Consider the following 13466-nt stretch of genomic DNA (forward strand, 5'->3'; position numbering starts at 1 on the left):
ACACTGTGTATAATTGGCACTATTCAAAAATATAAATGACACTTCCTGTAATTGACACTATAATATTTTAAAGGGCAAAGGTGCAGATTAGTCTCTGAACTCGACCCCCTAGAGCGTTTACCCCCCATACTCGGTCAAGGAGCGTTGACCTCCCCGAACTCTCGAGAAAAATGTGCAACTAAACCCACTAACCATACGGCCGATAAACGTCGTTTCTTCCAGTTTTTTTGGCGTAACCGGAGCAGATTTGCAACAAATGCGGCATAACCGGAGCAGATCTGCAGCGGCGGCGGCGTTCGAATTTTCTGGCATTTCGAGTGTATGACCTCTTCAGCAAGAATATGAATTTCATGCGAATTTTGGCACCTTAATTCTCTTCCCTTTGCCATCACAAATTCTTTTGAAAACCCTTTCCCTTTGAAAATCTATTCGAAATTGAAACCTAGAAAATTGAAGAAATCCAGCCGGAGAAGATGACCAGAAATCGGCCGAAGAAGGAGGATTTTGTGATGAGCTCTATTCAGCCGAAGAAGCTCTTCAGAAGCAAGAAGGCGTTTACGCCGAGGAGGGTGGTGGCAAGTAGGTACAACCAAAACAACGCGTCGTCTCAAGCTTCAGCAATGAGGAAGAGATCTCTGCCGGAGAATGATGGAGACGAGGGCAAAAGGGTGGAGAAGAAAAGGTCTTTATCCCCGGGGAAGACGAGGGCTAATGAAAGCGAGGTCCGTGTGAAGAAGAGGTGGGAGATTCCTAGTGAGATTGTGGTTCATGGCAGCTTTATCGAAATTAAAACCCTTTAGTGGTGCCGGCAAGATTTCCCCTTTCGATAGATGAATGTCGCTGGAAAATTGAAGAAATCCAGCCGAAGAAGATGACTAGATTTTTTTTTTTTTAAGAAAAATCATTTAACGGCGTTAAACCGCGTTAAACGCGAGGGGTAAAATGCATTCAGGGAGGTCAATGCGCCTTGACCGAGTATAGGGGGTAAACGCTCTAGGGGAGTCGAGTTCAGGGACCAATCTGCACATTTACCCTATTTTAAATAACACTATAAGATTGAAAATGACACTATAACAATTTAAAATGTCAGTGTCATTTATATAATTGAATAATATCAATTATAAGCAGTGTCATTTGTATAAATAAATAGTGTCATTTACATGATTTGGGCCAAAATACGGGTTTAAATTAGCATGTGGGTTATGATTTAGGTGCGGATCAACTCGAGTCGAGTGTACGGTGTACCCAAATGTACAAGAGATTTTGTGTATGATAAATACATTACGATAGTATTTCCCTCGAGTCGGTAGGATCAATCTTTTATGAAATTAAATTCTTGATTCCACAAGTGGCCTCGAATCTCATAATTATTTTTTGTGTTTGAATTTTTTTAATTTTATAGTGTACGTTGTTTTTTGTAATTTTATTATTATTATTATTATTATTATTATTATTATTATTATTATTATTATTATATATATATATATATATATATATTCTCATATTCTCTAATAAAAGAATTATGAAAAATATTATCACATCACTACCTCATAATATATATACTATCATGAATTAAAGAAAAAATGAGAAAAAAAGATTGTTGCTCGAGGAAAATTATCCATCACACCAAATATATAAAAAAAGTAAAAAAATAATAAAAGTATATATTTTTCACATGCACTGCTTCTCGATCAAATTAATAGAATGTAGCCTAACAGAAAAAATCTAGGTTAGTAAACGTACTATTGGTTATAAATCAATCCCAAAACACGTAATGAGCATCGAGCTAGGATACCAATTTTGAAATAGAAGATTTCAAATATTATTCTATTTAATTAAGAGTTTGCACTTTGCATGTTATAAACACATGGACCACCATATATATATATATATCTGGGTGATGGTCGCAGTCGCAGAAATTTTTTTCCCTCTACATTGGAGTGGTTGAAATCCTAGTTTTAAAGATTGGATGCATTGTAATATTATATACTTCTCATGCTTTCAATTTATGACCCTTAGCTTAACGAGGTCCGACCCTCAGCTTGTGCCTATTCTTCTAAGGATTTGTTTAAGTTTTTTCTATTCCAATAAAATCATATTAATAATAATTTTTTCAATTTATAACGTCATTTTTAATAGAGTCAATTTGTGAAATAGTCATATTGCGCAATGAAACTCAATATTTTGGTCACGCATCTACAAAACACACATTTCAGCTATTTTTTTATGTTTTAGGATTATTTTGCCCTTAATTAGACGGACTGAGTTAGGATTACGCGCGCGGACTGGGCTTCGGGTCGAATTGGGCTCGCCGGTTATAATGATTGTACACATGGCACTATAATTAGTGCCAATTATTCCATTCATTAGGCACACTTGGCACAATTAGTGTCAATTGTGCCAAGAGAAAGGGCGCAGCCGTGGAGAGAAGCGCGACTGCTGACTTTCCTGCGGCCGCTGGCAGTTGGTACAAATGACACTATTAGTGCTAATTGTGTCTTTCATTGGGTACACTTGACACAATTAATGGCAATTGTGCCAAGAGAAAGGGTGCGGCCGCAGAGAGAAACGCAACCGTTGACTTTCCCGCACTGGCAATTGGTACAAATGGTACTATTAGTGCTTATTGTGTCAACGGTAGTCCAGCGGAGCAGTGGACGAGGGAGAGAAGGGGCGCAAGGGTATTTTGAACCGAAATTGTAAAAAAATTATCATAATTTGGAGTATTTTTCAAAAGAGTGGTCAAAAATTAAATTTCAATGCTCAGTTTGACTATATATGTGCATATTCTCTTTCTAATAACCGTGGAGATTGTTGTTTTCACTATACTTTTTTTCTTTAAAAGCACAAGTACGCGCTTTATTAATTTTATTATTAGAATTTGGTAAATGGAAGGATGAGTATTTGATTATTCCTTTTAATTTTGGCTTGAAAAATAATTGATTAAAAAATTTGAAATTACGAGAATATAATTGAACAGAACAAACCCTAAATCGTTAACTAAATCGAAATAAACAATTTTTCGGTTTTTCCATTTTCTAATTTTTTGTTTTAAAGTGAAGTACTTGATTCCAAGCATTTTTTAAATTTAATGAACAATATAAATAGTCTAATAAAATAAGTGATATTCAACAAGACGAAATCATCAATTAATAAAAAGTTCAACAAAAATTATAAATATTAATTAGGGAATGATCTAATTTATAAGTAATTAGAAACACATAATATTTACAAACTTATTTTAGTCAAGCTGAATCAGAAATTACTTTGGATGGACTAAAAAATAAATGCGGGTAACAATAATGAATCTTTCATCAATATGAAAGGATATAATTAGTCAAACTTTTTTATTTTTTTGAGAGGAATATATGATTAGTCAAACTTATTTTAGTATATATATGAAGGACAAATAATTGAATAATGGCAATAAATTATTATATAAATAAATGTCATTTTCCCGTCCTTTATATATGGAATGTGAAATACAAGGTGAAACAAGAAAGAAGCCAAATGCAGTATTAATTCTATCGTGATAAATATTAAATAGTCCCCTTACATGTATTTTTGCTAGAGGAGGATGTACAAGAATTTATTTTGAAAAGCATAGTCAAAACTTTCCTCATATTTATCCTACCAAAAGGCCACAGTAGCCTATAAATTTAGATTTGTCACACTAGAATACTATTACACTTACTATTTACTAGCTAGCTAGCTAGCTAAACTACTTACGTTTTCAAACAAAAAAAGGTTTGGTATATGTTAATGGAATTGTTATTATAATACATATAATAGAGTGGGAAATTACTTTATTTTAAAATATAAGCTAAATTATAAACTATAAAATCATTGATATTTACTGTTCAGATTTAATAGTATAGATCAAGGAATAAAATAACACTACAAAAAAAATAGTCATTTAGCGACGGAAAATTCCATCACTAAATCAATAAATTTCGTAGTTAAATCTTACTAGCGACGGAATAACGACAGAAATTTCAGAATCTAGAATCATGGTCGCTAAAAGTTTAGCGACGGAAAATTGATCCGTAGTTAAATTTAACGACGGGTTAGCGACAGAATTTTTCATAGCTAAAAGTTTAGTTGTCATTTGATTGTGCAAGCTGTAGCGACAGAATAATTCCGTAGCTAACTCTTGCCTCCAATCCGTCAATTAATATAACGCACGAATACCCGTATTCAATTGATGTGATGAACATTTCCCTCCCTCCAAAATTCGAACTCAGATGAAAATATTGTTCGTGTTGGGAAATCAGTTCCCCATCCAAACTTGGTAGAAGCAAGAAATAAGAATAAAAATAGACACAATTTAACAACACAAGAATTTAACGTGGAAACTCCAAATCCGGAGAAAAAACCACGACCCACTGAAAAATTACTATATGATAAATTTCTACAATCACACAGTATTTCTCACACTCTCGACTCACAACCACTACACTCTTACAAGCCTTTGAAAACCTCTCACCCCTCTAAAACAAAGAGCAAGGAATTTCAAACTAGAAGTAATCACAAGACTAAAGGTAGTGATTGGTGCAATTGTATCAAAGACCTTGGAACTCCTTAAATAGCCTAAGGGTCTCCACCTACTTTGATAGCAAAACCAATGTGGGACAAAATCCCCACTTTCATTTTTAACACAATTCCAACAATCTCCACCTTGTTAAAAATGAAAGAAAAACGCCATTGTCTTCACCGACAATAATGATTCTTATCACAAAGAACCATCATCCTCAAAAGAGAATAAACCTACTCCACCAAATGAGTAGAACACTTAGAATAAACCATTCTAAGAATTTTACTTCGGCACATGTCGAAAAAACCTTGCTGAAATTTTGGTGCAACCTTCTAGCTTTTGGCCCTCCTAGAAGTCATCAGCCATCGACATACTTTTCACCACACACCTGCATCCATGCCAAAAAACCATGCACATGTGGTCCAACTAACATCGTCACATCCTCTATCATGGCCATTGGACATGCCATAAGGATATTCATGTCCTCAAAGGACATCATCAAACACGATGTTAGCTGCTTGTTCGGAGCTTTCTGCCGAATCCGCTCCACCTTGACGAGCTCCACCTGGACAGTTTCGCTTCGTATGGCCGGGTTTTCCGCACCTCCAACAAACAACGCCCTTGGAGTCTTTCTTTCTCCCTCTGCTAAAGGCCACCATTGCTGAATTTTCTGATGAAGTACGTCCTTCACTCATCAGCCTTCTTTCTTCCAAAAGAAGTTTGCCCGTGACTTCAGCAAAGACCAGTGTTTCCTTCCCATAAACTAATACTGGCTTCATGTGTTCATAGGAACGTGGAAGAGACAAGATGAGTCTCAACGCCTTATCCTCATCTTCAATTTTCGCTCCAATACTCTCCAGTTCAGAGATAATGCCATTGAGAATACTCAAGTGATCTGAAATCTTCACACCTTCATCCATCCGTAAGGTATGAAATTGTTCCTTCAAATACAACCGATTCGAGATGCCTTTTGCTTGGTACAGAGCTTCCAGCTTTTCCCAAAGCTCCTTCGCACTCGAAATCCCATGTACATTTGCAAGTACATTCTTGGCCAAGCAGAGACGAATTGTGCTTGCCGCCTTCAGATCCAGATCCTCCCAATCTTCATCACTCATACCGGACTTGTTGTTTGTGTCATCATCTGCACCGGGCTTTTTGACTGCACTCGGACTTCCTTTCAGGGCCTTGTGTAACCCAGATTGTATCAGCACATCCTTGACTTGCACTTGCCACAAGCCAAAATTTATTATTCCATCGAATTTCTCCACGTCGAACTTCATTTGGACTTGAAGTTGACTTGACGTACCGCTTCTCCACCAAAATGAACAGCCGTCTCGCAAGAGACACCCCGCCCGGATCTTTCTCAAGAAATCCTTTCTGATGTGGAAGATCAGACAATGCTGCAACCACAGAGCATACTTGGAATATCAAGAGACCTCAGCCAGGCTCTGATACCAATTGTTGGGAAATCAGTTCCCCATCCAAACTTGGTAGAAGCAAGAAATAAGAATAAAAATAGACACAATTTAACAACACAAGAATTTAACGTGGAAACTCCAAATCCGGAGAAAAAACCACGACCCACTGAAAAATTACTATATGATAAATTTCTACAATCACACAGTATTTCTCACACTCTCGACTCACAACCACTACACTCTTACAAGCCTTTGAAAACCTCTCACCCCTCTAAAACAAAGAGCAAGGAATTTCAAACTAGAAGTAATCACAAGACTAAAGGTAGTGATTGGTGCAATTGTATCAAAGACCTTGGAACTCCTTAAATAGCCTAAGGGTCTCCACCTACTTTGATAGCAAAACCAATGTGGGACAAAATCCCCACTTTCATTTTTAACACAATTCCAACAGTTCGTACATTACCTTGATTTGTTCGTAAATTTTATTAACTTTCTCACAATTAATTTGAATGAATATCAGCCATAAGATTTAAATATCTAACATTTCAGATTCATTCTCAATTTTCACTATAGATAACATTCTCACTAGATCATTTATCTCTCTCTTTATATATATAAATCTATAAAGAGTGGTTAGATTGTAAATCACTCTCAAAGTATAAATTAGGAAAATATTTATACTATTGATATACCTATAATCTAATGGTTGGGATTTAATCTTTTGGGCAATCTCTTTGTAAATGCCTAAATTTTACGTGGAACATGTCTGAATTCATTCTGTAAATGTCTAAATTTTGAAAATTAAAATTTTTCTCTTTATGAGATTCGAACTCATGATTATGAATTTATTTAACAAAGTCATATATAAATTCACCGTAAATCTTCATGATTTAAAGGCTGAAAATGATTCCTATATTATGTTTTAAAATGAGTTTTTATTTTAGCACATCCTTATATGTATGGTAGGGCTTTGTCTTATAGTAAAAACCTTATTTAACATAAAAAATACAAACCTTATACTTAATATATATATATATATATATATATATATTAAGGAAATACGAGAGAGAAGATAATACATTGCTTTAATAATCGTAGCATCCACGGGCTAATTGCTTACTCCCTCCGTCCCATTACAAATATCATATTTTCTATAATGGGATGTCTCATTCCTTTTTTGGCAACATGTTCTCTCTGTATACCTAATATTTAAACAATTTTCACCAATCTATTTTATCTACTAATTACACATTTCTTAATCTCCGTGTCCAAAAGTAATGAGACATTTATAATGAGACGGAGAGAGTAACATTTAATAGTGATTTGTTAATATTAGTTTGTTAAATTTGTATTATTTTTGTCCATTTTCTCTTTCTTAGCGAATTTTCATTATTAAGTTTGAGTCAATTCTTTAGTTAAAGTAAGATTATGAACTATTAATAATAAAAGGTAGTTCATTTTTGTATAAGATGGAACATTTGTTAAAATTATTATTTGGGTGTGGTTACAAAGATTTTACATTCTCATTGTATGTAATGGTTCTTATTTGAGTGTGGTTACAATGAGAATTGATTTTTCGTGAGAATATGAGAACAATGTATTTGCTGTTAAAATTAACGTACTTAAAAAAATGTGCACCCTCTAAGATTAGAACTCAAATGATACATTCATCCGACAAAATAATATGTATCTATCATAAATTTTGATGATCAAAAGAACTAAAAATAATTATTTATTCTCATTTTATATACTCCCTCATTCGTCCCAATATAAATGTCTCTTAACTTTTGGACACGTAAATTAAGAAATATGTAAAAAGTAGATAAAATGAGTTGGTGGAAATTATTTAAATATTAGGTATAGAGCCAAAAAAGGAATGAGACATTTATATTGGGACATTTCATTATGAAAAGTGGGACATTTATATTGGGATAGAATAATAATTTGCGTGTGAGACCTTAACATCAAACAATGCAACACCGCGTGCAGGCGGGAATATAACACCACATAAAATGGAAAAACATCACCGCATGCAGACGGGATTGAACCCAAGACCTCTCACAAATGAGAGTTTTTGAGTGCCTCAACTTTGCCATTAGAGCAAGACCTCATGGGCCCGTGTAAACAAAACTAAATATTTATCTAATTTGATTTCAATATTGTTAAGAGTGTGTTTGATTGAGCTTAATTATAGTATTTTTTTTAATATAGTTTATAAATTTTTAAATAGGTGTTTGATATAATAAGTTTTAATAACTTATAATCTCCTCAAAAAATAAAATCCCCAATCCCAACTTATTTTTTTTCACAATCTTATAAGCAAAGATCATTTGTAAAATCAATCATGTAACATTGTGCCAATTTATAAGTTCTTAAAACTTATAAACTATTTAAAATAACCTTAGACAGACACCCTCTAAATTATAAGCTACTTATAAATGAGCTCAATTAAAAATGACATTTCAAAATATAAAATTAATTTTTTAAATACATAAATTATTTATTCTGAAATATATAGTACTTTATTTACTTAAAATTCATTTTTTTATGATTAGTTAAATAAGTACACTTATCACTAATTAAAGCCTCAAAATATAATCTAAATGTCAAATTAATAATTTAGGATCTCATTCTAACTTATAATAATGTATTAACGAGCTTGCTCACTATACCTAGGGGTGGGACGGTACGATATACCTTAATAAATTGTCCATACCTTATACCTTACATTTACCTCTGGTATGGAGAAATTTCATACCTGTACATTTCCTTTACATACGGTATACCTTAGTCCGGTATATCTTAAATTACCGTATAAAAAATCGCATACCTTTACCGTACCTTTGTTTCGGCATACCGTACCGTATCTCGGTATACCGTATCATGTTTCGGTATACCGCACTTACACGGTATATTGAAATTGATAAATTTCGGTACGCTAATATCGATAATTTTTTTTTGAACCTGCTTACCTGATAAGCAACATCAAACAAATATAATGTCAACAATAAAACTCAAACGCAAGAACATAAATAAAGTACAAAATTTGTTCACGTCTCAGCAATTTCACAAGTCTACAATATAACAACATTAACAATACTATAACTTAAATAAGGTGAATATTATATTATAACTATGCTATAAGCCTATAATATCAATATAAACAATACTATAATTCAATTATATTAAATTGTATAACCTATATATTATACTATGTTCATTTTTGTATCGATGATATTTATATTCTCATACTTGCATATATATTCATGTAAATATAGATGTTAGAAGTTAGATGTAATTTATTGTAGAACAATAATCTTCGTTATAATATAGTATAAAATATAACTATATAACTCACATAAGGTGAATATTATATCATAACTATGTTATAAATTAATGTATTATATTTTGTTTATTTTTTTATCATTTGATGATATTTATAACGTGAATATTATATCATAACTATATGAACTATATTTTGTTTATTTTTGTATCATTTGGTGATATTTATAAATTCATGTACTTGTATATAATATAACATAGATTATATACATCATTTTATAAAATTTATCAATATTTTTAAAAATATAAAGATAAAAATATATATATATTTTAAAACTATAGAGTTTGATACAGTATATACTGTGATTTTTGACATACCGGTATATACCGATAATTGCGGTATATCAGAACAAAGTATTATACCTTAATACCGGTATATACCGGTATACCCTTAATAAGGTATCATACTTTATTCCGGTATATACCTTTAATACGGTATTTATTGATATTTTTGGTATATACCTCGGTATCGGTATATGTCGGTATACCCCGGTATCTGAAAAATCCATATCTTTACCTTGTCGTAAATCTTCGGTATGGTATCATACCTTACCGAAAAATCCGATATACCTTAAGTTCGGTATTTTATGGCATCTTACGGTACGGTATGACCGGTATACCGAGTATTTCTCTCGCCTTAACTATACCTAATTATTGTACCGCTATCAAGTGATATACTAGATAAACAACATATATAAAATAAAATAAAATACATTTCCTCTACAATACATGAAATATAGTGTATGCACTCTACCCACGTGGCGCACGTGCCCCATATTTTTTTTTACTAAATATTTCTCTGCGTTTTAGATTGAGACACTTGATGAGCATAGATTTTAGTAAAATTGGTGGTTAGTGGAGAAAGGCTCCCACCATTATTTGAAATGAGTGGTTGAAATTGAATTAAAGTTGATTTTTTTGTAAATAAAAAGTATTGATAAGGATAAAATATAAGGAAAAGTGGTGGGCTCGTGTCTTAAAAGAAAAAATGCTCTGGACGCTAAATATAATAATTGTGCCCCATTTTTTATGGGCGAAGAGAGTATTAATATATTATTTATTAAAATAAATTAGAACTCTAATTAAAAATGCACAATCCATAAAGTATCTCCAATTATGATTAACAAACGCACTATCGTTATTGGTTATTTTAATGTGCCACATGCGCTGAGACAACCTCACACTATACGGATTTAAAAACATAATACAAAAAGACAAAAAAATATTGGCTACAATTTTTTACTACACTTATTTTGTAAGAAAAAGTGAAAAGGGTCAAAAAGTAATTGAGAGAGAGAGAGGAAAAGGAAATTTAGAGGGATGACTTTTTCGGGCAGGAATTGAGCTTTTCCTGTATTTTGCAAAGTCAGGGAAAGACAAATATCGCACATACGTACGCAGTTATTTCTCTCTTCTCTCTCTCTCTCTCTCTCTCTCTCTCTCTCTCTCTCTCTCTCTCTCTATATATATATATATATATATCACATACACACACAACACACACACACGGCCATGGAGAGAGAGAGAGAGAGATGGGAAGTTGGGAGTGATGATAGGCTGCATAAATGGAAAGATGCCTGGTGAGAGACACTGATTCTGATGAAGGTGAATCCAAAGAAAAATGGTGAAATAAATGGAGTGAGTGAGAGTGACGAGTCGTGGATGAACGATGACAAGTGTGGCACTGAAAAACATGGCGTTTTTGGTTATTACATGCATTTATAAGGGTGCAGCAACTGCACACCCAAAAGGACTCTTATATCCCCACCCCATTCTTCCCTTCCTACTTGTACATCTATTGCTGTACTATCCACCCCAACCCCACACCCCCCCACCCCACCCCACCCCAATAATCTCTTCATTTCTCTCTATATACTCTCTCCGTCCCAACGAAAGCGGTGCGTATTCTTTTTCGAGCCATCCCAACGAAAGTGGTGCATTTCATTTTTTGATAATAATTTTACACCACCGACAATAGGCTCCGCACACCTTTACACACTTTTACACTGCAATCTTATCCTCCTTAAATCTCGTGCCGAAAAAAAGTGCATCACTTTCGTTGGGACAGAGGGAGTACTAATTATCATTTAAATCACCAATTTTGATCTAATTTACAATTTTGATCTAATTTTTTTGGGAATAATTTAAATTAAGTGGGCGTTTGCCAAAATGTTCATCTCATCGAGCTAGCCCGTTAAAGTATCACCAACGGCATGAATTAATAAATAATTATTGGGTTGTCAAAAGATTTCGTAGAGTTTTAATTTTGCCAAAAAAATTTGATAAGTTTTGTTTCATAAGTTTTAAGAGTCATTTGCAAATTAATTGTTGTGTAAAAGTTTGTGATTTTTAAACCACAAATTAAATAATGTCTCTTTATTTATAATATATATATATATATATATATATATATATATATATATGTGTGTGTGTGTGTGTGTGTGTGTGTGTGTGTGTGTGTGTGTGTGTGGTGTGAGATATGATTACATGAAATTTGTATGATGCACATATGTTTGTACCGTGATGATGTGATACAATAATCTTTTAGCAGTCCGTTATTTAATGCTGGGTCAAGGCGAGGTTCCTTTTTCCAGCGAGCAAAGATCTTCAAATAGTCCAAACACAAAATCTAACAAACATTTACCTAAGTTGACACTTGATGACCACAAAATATGTGTGTGTAGTGTAGTGTATATAATTTCATCAAACAATATTCAATATGCATGTCTGTCTAATTACTAATTTGTCATTCAAACAGTTATTTTATTTTTTTCACAGTAGTTGTATAAAGATTGTAGTTGAGGAGAGTTTCATCATTTTTGGTGATTTTTGTATTTTGTACCAATAGATATTAGTTGTCTATGGCCACCATTGTAACTTTGATCGATAAATTTACCGTGAGAAAATAAGGGATAACAAAAATTCCGCACATTAAATTCCTTTATTTTTTACAAAAGAGAATTCTATTCTTTCTCATCCCTCATTTTTACTTCAAATAAGGATAATAATGGAGGATATTATTATTCCTCCTTGGAGTAAAAAAAGAGGGATGAGAAAGGATAGAATTCTATTTAATTTGTAGATAATGAGGGAAAGAAAATAAAGGAATTTAAAGGGATAAATTTTTTATTATCCCTCCTTTTCAAGCTCATGACAAATTTATTAATCAAAGATAACATATTCCAAAAGTAAAAAAAATAATAAGTATGCAAAGTGAATGATCGATGTAAAATAATGTTTAGCAAAATTAAATCATAAATTAAGACAATAAGTTTATTAATATTTGCTTGGTTTCGAGATGATTAATTGGGGCGGGAGGGGGAGGTGAAAATTGTTTTCACAGTCAAGTATCTGCATGCATGTTTGATTATATATGCATATATTATGTGATTATAATTAAATTTATAGAAATGCAGAAAACCCTATCACTTTCGAGTTTTGACAAAAGACTAGGCAAGGGATTCCCATATTAAAGCTATCTATCAAGCTGCTTACCTAATTCTGGCATTTAAATTAAGTTTTTTTTTTTTTTCCCCTTTCGTTACATGCAATAGATATAACATTAATTAATCTTTTTATCCTTAATATATATATATATATATATATAACTATTAATTAATTTATAGAGAACCTTGTCTTTCGAAACTCTTGATATTCTACTTTGTGATCTATTTTTAATTTTATTTATTTTTTAGAGCACCCACATTAGCTAGCTGACTCACTTGAGTCAGCTGATACAGGCCTTGTTGACTCGAAGCTTGACTCGTTCTATTAAGTCAAGCACATTCGACATAATTTAAAAAAAATAGATTTTAAAAAATAATTTTCAATGGTCATTTCTAATTGCACTTGGTCGATTTTTTTCCTTTTCAATTTATATGTTTATTTTAATTTTTTTAATGTTATGTATTTTAAATTTTAAGTAATATAAATTAATGTAACTTTAATTCAAGGGATTGTGTTATTTAAATTTGAATCATTTAAATTAAATCAAAAATTCAAAGATCAAAACTAATCCATATGAGTTAATAGATGAGTCAATGCAACACTTGACTCATAAGTGGTATCGGAGCATGAATGAGTCGAGTCTTGACTCAACCAATGTGGATGCTCTTATATATTTTTTCTCCAATTTCAACATCGTATATTTTAGTTTAATTTTGTGATTATTA

The sequence above is a fragment of the Salvia miltiorrhiza genome, chromosome 6 (genome assembly GCF_028751815.1).
Source record: "Salvia miltiorrhiza cultivar Shanhuang (shh) chromosome 6, IMPLAD_Smil_shh, whole genome shotgun sequence".
Taxonomy (NCBI): domain Eukaryota; kingdom Viridiplantae; phylum Streptophyta; class Magnoliopsida; order Lamiales; family Lamiaceae; genus Salvia; species Salvia miltiorrhiza.